The sequence below is a fragment of the Tamandua tetradactyla genome, chromosome 11 (assembly GCF_023851605.1).
Source record: "Tamandua tetradactyla isolate mTamTet1 chromosome 11, mTamTet1.pri, whole genome shotgun sequence".
In the NCBI taxonomy this organism is placed as follows: Eukaryota; Metazoa; Chordata; class Mammalia; order Pilosa; family Myrmecophagidae; genus Tamandua; species Tamandua tetradactyla.
Genome location: NC_135337.1, coordinates 35560184 through 35569201, shown reverse-complemented (window position 1 = coordinate 35569201; position 9018 = coordinate 35560184). Strand labels below are relative to the sequence as shown.

Here is a 9018-nt window from a genome sequence, read left to right as displayed (position 1 = left end):
ATTTTACTTCTGTAAATTTAGTAATTAGATTTTATTCAATACTCTTATCCCAAATCTGTTTATATTTTAATAATGATCTAATTACAATAGTTGCCATTTTAAAGGTATTATTGGAAAACAATAACATTAACAAACACAGCCTATTCTTTATCATTATTTTATGTTTAATATTTCTAATCTCCAGGCCCAGAAAAAAATAAATTCTAAACCACCCCTCATCATATCTTTCTGTGCCTAGCCCTCCCATCATAACTGCTTTAGGTGGTTAAGCCTTGAAGTAGATAAAATGAACCTGGTTTGCTGAAAGTTTTAGATGAGGGCCATGGAATTTTGAGAGTTCTTATGCCCTTCTTTATTTCCAATTAATAGATTTATTTTGCTAAAAGCTGTCACCAAAACAACTGGAAAAGGTCTTTGCTTTGGCAGTTTTCTGCTGCCTTAGGGAAATTTCAGGGAAGTTTCTTTTTAATGTCTAGGTTTGTTTACAGTAATTACAAAACTAAGGTTTTGAATCTTGCTATTCAGAGAGTTTTTCTCTCTTTTCACTCTTTTACTTCAGATGTACCAGTTTATATAAAATTTATATAAAACCACCTATATGTTTCTCAAGCAATTCCAACAGAACTTTTCTAAGAATTTTTGTTACTTTGTTATTACCACATGGAAGTATGAGAATATACATAAAACAGGCAGACAGAGCAAGTAGAAAGTTAGTTACACAAGAAACAGAAACATGGAAATAGTTCTGAGATGGACAACTAAAAGAATGAATATATTGAATATATTATTTTAGCCCATTTCCACCTTTTTGCAGGACAATTTTAACTGCAATAACTTTAATTTTAACTGATGGTAGTATTTTCACTTTAAGTTATTTTCAAGACCAGATTATGTTACAGAAACAAACTTTTTTTATAGACTCATAACTAAAATCTTCTCAATTTTCAATGCATACCAAAGGTCCCTTTTTTAAAAAGGAATTTCTATAGCCAAGTTAGGAAAATTTGACCAATACAAATGCAGGAACATACCAACTACCAAATTCAAACAGACACTTAAAACTTATTATATTTAAGCAACACACCATTTAATAACTAGTCTAACACACCAACTAATAATCAAACAGGTATTTTAACACTTAATACACTAATTAACAATTAAACAAGCATTAAACTCATACTATATCTAGGGAACATACCAGCTAGCATGTCAACAGGCCTACTTAATTTCACTAAATGCCAATTAGTCATCGGATCACTCATTTTCTAGTAGTATACTCAAAAGACAAATTTAGGTCAGGGCCTCCAACCCCATACAGCTTTGTACCAGAAAGCAGAAAGGTGTAGAGTGCAGAGCAAATGGGATAGTTCTGGAAGCATGACCCAGGCCTAGGCCAAAGGGACTCAAACTGCCTTTTTACTCTGTGATCCATCTTAACCCCAATGAGCCACTCACCCAGTCATATGTCCGGACACAGAACTGGAAATGGTTTCTCTCTTTGAAGCTTTTTAAAGCACCAAAAGCTCTGGAGGCTGGCAGAAAAAAAGAAACACTGGTCGCTGAGCCTCTAGACCAAATTCAGTGCAGTGACCACAAAAGGTTCAGTTATCTGGTTTACCTGCTCTACTGGGGCTCCAGAGTCTTAGGCATTTGTCCCTTCATAGTTGCAAAATTATTACCAACAAAGGTTGTGGATTCTTTTGTCTGAAACCCCCAACAATCAATTCCTGAGACACTGGGGTTTCAAAGAGAAAAAAAGAGTTTATTATGAGGCACGTAGTGTGCCAGTTTGAATCTGTGGTTGGCCCCAGAAAAGCCATGTCCTTTAATCCTCATTCAATATTGCTGACTGGGAGCTTTTGATTGTTCCCATGGAGATGTGACTCACTGAATTGTGGGTATTAACTTTTGATTAGAGGGAGATATGTCTCTACCCATTCCAGGTAGGTCTTTATTAGTTTAATGGAATCCTTTAAAAGAGAAAATATTTTGGAGAGAGTTCCTTTTTAGAACAATGAAGCAAAGAGCCCACATAGCCAGCAACCTTTGGAGATGAAGAAGGAAAATGCCCCTAGGGAGCTTCATGAAACAAGAAGCCAGAAGATAAAGCTAGCAGACTTTGCCATGTACCCTTCTAGCTGAAAGAGAAACCCTGAAAGTCATTGGCTTTCTTGAACCAAGATATCTTTTCTTGGATGCCTTAGATCAGATATTTCTATAGTCCTCCCTTAATTCAGACATTTTTCATAGCCTTACAACTGTAAACTTGCAATTTATTAAATTCCCCTTCTTAAAAGCTGCTCTGCTTCTGGTATATTGCATTCTAGCAGCTAGCAAACTAGAAAACATAGTAAAAGAACAAATGACCTAGAGGCCCAAAATCTGTCTTCCAGGGTTTAGAGGGTTCAAGGTTTTTAAGGATTTTAGCAGGGGAGATGAGGTCATTACAATTTCAAATAGCAAGTTCTAAGCAGAAAAGGAAACAGTGTTATCATTATCATTTCAATAGGAGAACATAAGCTGAAACAAGGGGAGGCACAGCTAGCACTTCAGTGCTAAAGGTGTAAGCCAAAAGGAAGGATGCCAAGTTATCGTTCAGTAGCAGAATCTAGCTGATATGACTTACAAATATCTGTGGCTGAAACTAGTTAATGGCTGACTTCAAATTCTTCATTAGCATTTGGGCTTTTGCCCTACAAGAAAATGACCAGATGAAAGAAGTAACAGCTCTATTAGGCACAAAGGCACAAAATAAGGACTTCTGAAATCATTTCAGATATCAGGCAGGTGATTGTAGTTTATGGGTTTCAGGTGTTCCTTCTGTCTTCTCCAATATACCAGAAAGCAAAAATATCTATATAATGATTCAGTAATAAAAATCGCCCCTTAGATCTTAATTTCTTGGTTACAATACCTTGGGTTGATTTGCTCCTGCCTTGAGCTCAATCTTTATTTTACAGGCAGTTAAAGCTCTTCCCAGAATGCCAGATGACTATACCTTAGAGGTAAAACATTCTAATATGTGAGCCAGTACAGGTTGTTTCTCAGGTTCTTCTGCTTGTAAAACAGCGCCCTGCAGATGCAGTCCTTCGGAGGCACTTAAACTTTTTTATTTCTCTTTTTGAAAACACAAGTTGAGCATTTAATTTCATTAGCAAATCTTTTCCCAGCAAGGGTATACAGCATTCAAGCACATACAGAAATTGATGTTGCAAATGCTTTTTCCCAATTTTACAATCTGAAGGCTGTAAAAGCACCCTAGGTGTATTTTGGCCCTTTATTCCAATTATCATTGTTTGTTCATTTGACTCAATGGCCAGTTGCTGGTTTATTACAGAATAAGATGCTCCAGTATCAATGACAAAGTTCACTAATTTGCTTCCCACCCTTATCTTCACCTGCAGCTCCTGGTGGAAAATTGGTATAGTAGAAGAAAATGCTGCTAATGCCTTCTGGCACCCTTAACAGAGTTCTCTAGTTTGGATCCATGGGCTATTAATGCCAATGCATTATTTTCTCTCTTCTTTTCTTATTTGTCAGTTTGGGACTGTTCTTTCTTCCAATATCCTTCCTCCCTGCAGTAAGCACTGATTTTTACTGTTTCTTCTTCCTAATCTCTCTACTATGCCTTCCTCTTGCCAAGTTCCCACATAGAACAGCTGCCAGAAGGGCAGTCTGCTGCTTAATCTGCTGTTTTTGCTAACTTTGTTCCCAGTTGTTTAATACCTTGGAAGCAACATTTATAACCATTGCCATGGGCATTTCAAAAGCCCACCCTCTAAGTTTCTGCAATTTATGCTGAATGTCCAGAGCACTCTGACTAATAGCAAGCATGTTAATTATTCTGGTGTTTTCTGGACTTTCCAGATCTATATCAGAATACCTGTATATGCTTTAAAGATTATTTTTATAAAAGCAGGGGGATCATCATTGGGATCCTGCTGCACTTCCCCTATTTTGTTCAGAGATTTTTGTTTTGGAGCCCTGTACTTAAATCCAGTCAGAATTCATGTCTTATAGTGCTGTAAGTGAGCTCACTCCCAGGATCATAAACAGAGTCCTGAGGAGATGCCTCTCCTAAAGGGTCTGCTTCTTGCCTCGTTTTATCTAACAGCACTCATTTTTCATCTGAGCTGAGCAACACATTTATCAATGACTGAATATTGGCCCAATTTGGGTTGTATCTGTGGCAAAAATGGACACAAACAATCTCTCCATTTGATCTAGATCAATCCTGTAACCAGGTGTGCTGTATCTTCAGTTTAACAAGTCAGATGTTAAGAATGGACATGGACTAACATGCTTTCTTCAGAAGGTCCTTCCTTATCCACTCCTAGAGGGACCTGATGTTCTGGAGATTGCCCTGCTCAGGAAGCGGTCACACCTTGTCTAAATTGCACACCACGAAGGTATGAGAGGGGAGGTCCTTCCCGTAACAGGAGCATGTGGAGGTGCTACAGGAATGCTAGGAGGTGCAGCCAGGATTACAGGTGGCAGAGGGGGTAGGAACAGGACTGCTGCCAGACCTGCATCATGAGGTGTTGCTCCTTCCACCCCCACTGCAGAGACTAAAAGATAGTGTCTCTGCACCCACAGGTGGGGAAGGTGAGGGAGTAGGTGTCAGGCACAGGGTTGTTAAGGATTCTACATGAGTCAGTGAGTCAAAGATTAACAAATTGATGAGGGAATAAAGTAGGGAGGAAGCAGGTGGGAGAGTGAAAAGAAGAAAGCAGGTAGGAGCCCGAAATTGGTTCCCGCCCGGTGAGTCAGCAGGAAGAAAAAGAAAATGGCTCACAGTCTTTGTTCTGGGAGCTGTGTTTTAAAGGGACAGTGATGCCAGGAGGGGAGGGTGCCCACTAAGTGGTGTGTCGATTTTGGACAAAATAAACATTTTTGAAATCTTATACAAAAGTTAAAGCTTTAAAATATAGATAATATTATTTTTACCTTGTATATTGATTTACCTTGGTTTTAGCCAGATTAGTTTTATTGCATTTTTAATTGGAGGGTTTTGTTTGTTTGTTTGTTTTTCAGTTTTTAACTGTTGCTGTGTGGGGCCCATGCTAACTTTTAGAGCTGGAGAACTAAATTTGAGTTTTAGATGCATATAGACACTTAAAGTAGAGTTATTAGGCTATACAAAGAGTAAAGCACCTTAGAATTTAAAGATAACAAAGTTTATAATACAAGCTTTAATCTTTATAAAATATTAATCAACTGTTGGATTACTTATCTTTTAGGAATATAGTTAACAAACAATTTTAGATTAGGGCCTCAAATTCTGAATAAAATACACCCTGAATACATTAACTGCAATTAAATGGGCATAAAATACTTATTACATTAATTTAACAATTAACAATAATCAGCACTACCGCAGCAACAGAGAGGTAAATAATGAGGGGAGGGACAAGACTTAAGAGGAGGTTTAGATTTGTTATTTGGTGAGGATGTGTTTATTGGTTTTCTTTCTCTTGGAACCAATGAGGATTATCTAAAATTAAGAATGTTGATGGACTGTGGACTTTAGGCCCTGTACATGACGCCCGATAAATGCAGGTGGTTGAAAGATGCAATGACAGAGGGGTATATTGGTGAACAATGGTGTATACTTATGAACGAAGGTTGTGCTGCTACAAAAAGGAACAAAGTCGTGAGGCATGCAACGATGTGAAGGAACATGTGGGACATTTGGTAAGACAAAATAAACCAGAAACAAAAGAACAGGAATGGTATGGTCACCTTTAGAAAATGGTTATAAGAAAACAGGGGCATAGATTGTAAGCTTTTAAAGCAGACACATTAAGTCTGGACTAGTGATTATTATTATTTCTGGATTTTGAGAGGCTGTTTATATATATAATCTGATATTTAGAGATAAGAATGAAGCTGAACAGGTTGGGGTTAAAGTAATTCAGAACATAGGGGTAAGAAAGACAGTGTCCATACTAAAAAAAAAAAAAAAAAAAAAAAAAAAGAGTATTGGTAAAGTCCCCTGAGGGATGGGAGAAAGAATATGGAACTATTTAACCTGCCCATCAGGGATTTCCCTGATACTGTGTCAGACTGTATGTACAACCAAATCAGTAAGCCATGCCCTTGATCATGAGGCTTACTCTCGAAGGGGAAGTAACAGAAGGATGCCTCCATGGGGGGAGGGGCAGAAGATTTAGAAGACTTCAGAGGTTTTTTATGAAAGACTTTTCAAGGTTAAAGAGATTTGTTGAGGGAATAATAGCCTCAGTGGGGGAAGTAGAAAGCTTAGAAGCTTTTTTTGTGGAGAGGGAGTATTTGGTCTGAAATAACAGAGTGACAGAGAAAGATGAGATTTAAGGGCCTAGAAGCCTAGGGCATAGGGAATTTCAGACATTCACTGTTATGCAGCATAAAAATTTTAAGTTTAGTGAGAATTTGCCAATTAAAAGTGCCATTTTCTGGCCATTGTTTTTGTTGTTTTAAAGGTTATTAGGGAAGGCTGACAGCAGTTTGCTTGTGGGAGGATTATGGAATTTTTCTCCTTGGAAGTTTATGAGTTATTTCTCCCTTGGAGGCTTATGGGTAGGCATAGCTTTAAGTGAGACTAACTGTCCAGATCTATGACCCAGTCACGACAACAAAGCAGGTGTTCCTGGTTTGTCATCAAGGACCAGGGAAGTGCATGAAGTCTTTCACTTAGGGTGTCCCCCAAGCTTGGACTGCTGCAGAGGAAAACACTCTTGGAACTGGAGAGTTTTGTCTGAACACTCAGATTTTTCAGTTCAATAAAAATGCTCAGGGGGCTGGCCAGGACACCATGTTAAAGCAGGCCTAAACACCGTGGGGCAGCCATCCATGGTACACAAAACTCTCAAGGGGAGACTCTGGGCAGAACGACGTCACTTACTTAGGGCTGAATTATTTGTAGATGTTTGATTGCCGTGGATGTGAGCTGGTGTCACATGAAGATGATCTGAGCCTGTGAACTCAAGCCATCAATCACATGTAAACCAAAATGACCATGTGGTTTGGGAAATGGAGTGGCTGGGAGGCTGCTCCCATAGTCCCGAGGGGTCAGAAATTCAAACCTCAGTCTAATCTCCATTCCTGGGTTTTGGCACCAAATGTTAGGCACAGGGTCATTAAGTATTCCACATGAGACGGTGAGTCAAAGATTAACAAATTTATTGAGGGAATAAAGTATGGAGGAAGCAGGTGGGACAGTGTGGCCAGGAGGGGAGGGTGCCCACTAGGTGGTGTTCCTTAATTGGATGGGGGCTTGTTGACTTACGGTATAATGGATTCCTGAAGTATTCTCCTTTGATGTGCAGGTTCATGTATTAGGCAGGGTGAGATGCTGGCAGGAGAGGTTATCAGCAGCACCATCTGGAGGATACAGTACTAGCTAGTATGGCAATTGGTTCATATCGGGTCCTTGGACCTACCATGGATGCTGAGGAGGGGCCTCTAGGGAGCTCTTCATCAAGAATTTCTTTTGCTTTTAGAATTCTTTTTCTGAAATCCAACAATGGGGAGAAAAGAAAGTTATTTAACAGGTCCTTTGCATAAGTGAGGCTTTCATGTAAAATCCTTTTAATATCCATTTCTTTCACCCTCAGACCTCATCTAGGGGCTCCTTTAAAAATATGTCAAGATGTTTTAAGGCCTTCTCTATAGTTTCCTTTTCTGTTGTAGCAGCCTCCTCAAGGTACAGTAAATTAAAAATTTTTGCAGTCTTTATCTTTACACAACCCCACAAATGTTTGAATATAAGGCATTTCCTGTAATCTCTTGTTTTTCTTGCAATACATATCTAATTGGATAATCAGGTGTCCCATTTTTTGCTACTCTGCCTCTATTCAATTTGTATTGTGGTGACAGAGTTGTAAATAATGAACTGACAATTTTTTTTTAAATGACATTCTCTGAATTTAGACCAATCATTAAGAATAGTCCCCAAGGGAGATGTAGCCTGAACACTTTGAGAGCTTCCTATGGCTAGGCAATACTCACAGAAATCATGAAGACAAAATATCAGAGTAGGAGCTCCTTAAACACGACTGTTCCCCACACAAATGCAAACTGCACAACTGTGCAAAGTCAAAAAGAGAACTACAAATCTGGAGTCACGGATTGTGGGGCTCAAATTCACAAAGTCCACATGCAGGACCCCTGGATCAACTCAATAGCCTTTTACACAATGGGCTAATTGAAGCAGAAGGAAGGGAAGTAAACATGGCAAACAAATACACTTACCCAGAACAGGGAAAGTCTTGATTGCAAAGTTACTTTCACCCAGATGTACCTGGTGTCTATCCATGGCAGGTGCCCCCACGTGGATCCTCCAGTCCTGGCCTTCTAGGAAAAATTCCCAGGCAGCTACTAGACACAGAGCCAAAGGGTCCTGGAGAGAGCCCTGTGGCTGACAAGACACAGATCAGGGCTGCAAAAAGAGGCAGAGGTCCTGCTGCAGCCACCAAATTGTTACTCTTAGAAAACATGGTCTTAAATACTCAGACCTACCTGGTCATGTATCAAGCAGAGAAATGAGTCTCTATTTTGGTGAGAAGGTAAGTTTATCAAAGATACATTATCAAGGAACTGGAACAAAAACTTTACAAGACAAGTTTGAGTAGGAAGAGTAGTTTGGGCTTTTACAACCCCACACCGAAAAAGAAATGGCCAGGATCCAAAAGAAAGCAGAAGTCTGGGTTGGTGTTGTAATAAGAATTTAAATACTCCTACTGTTTATTATATGCAAGTATTTCCTACATTCTTTACCTGCACTATTCATTAAATGTAACTTATTACTCAGTACAAACTTATGATGTAGGTAATGTCATCTCCATTTTTTTCAGAATAGTTAATGTAGCTGAAAGCCTTTTAATGGCATTTCAATTACTGTTTATCAGGTTCCAAAGTGTCAGTTAGTCGGTTTGGGGTTTCCCCACAGGTTCAGTCTGTGTGTTAAAGGGGAGGATTACATTAAGTTCATTCACATCTCTGAATTCTGCAAAATGTACTAAAACACTTTGAAACTGT

At 38.9% G+C, this 9018-nt stretch overlaps 1 long non-coding RNA gene across 2 annotated transcripts; it reads right to left on the bottom strand.

The window, feature by feature from the left end:
- Nucleotides 1-1455: 1455 nt before the first annotated feature.
- LOC143649468 (uncharacterized) lies at nt 1456-8653 on the bottom strand. Of its 2 annotated transcripts, XR_013159014.1 has the most exons (4): nt 8500-8653; nt 8233-8398; nt 7268-7491; nt 1456-1532 (listed from the first exon to the last, which is right to left on the bottom strand). It is a non-coding gene; the product is annotated as an uncharacterized LOC143649468 (long non-coding RNA). The 2 variants fall into 2 exon arrangements; XR_013159013.1 differs by having other exon boundaries at nt 8233-8653.
- Between the last annotated feature and the right edge of the window lie 365 nt (nt 8654-9018).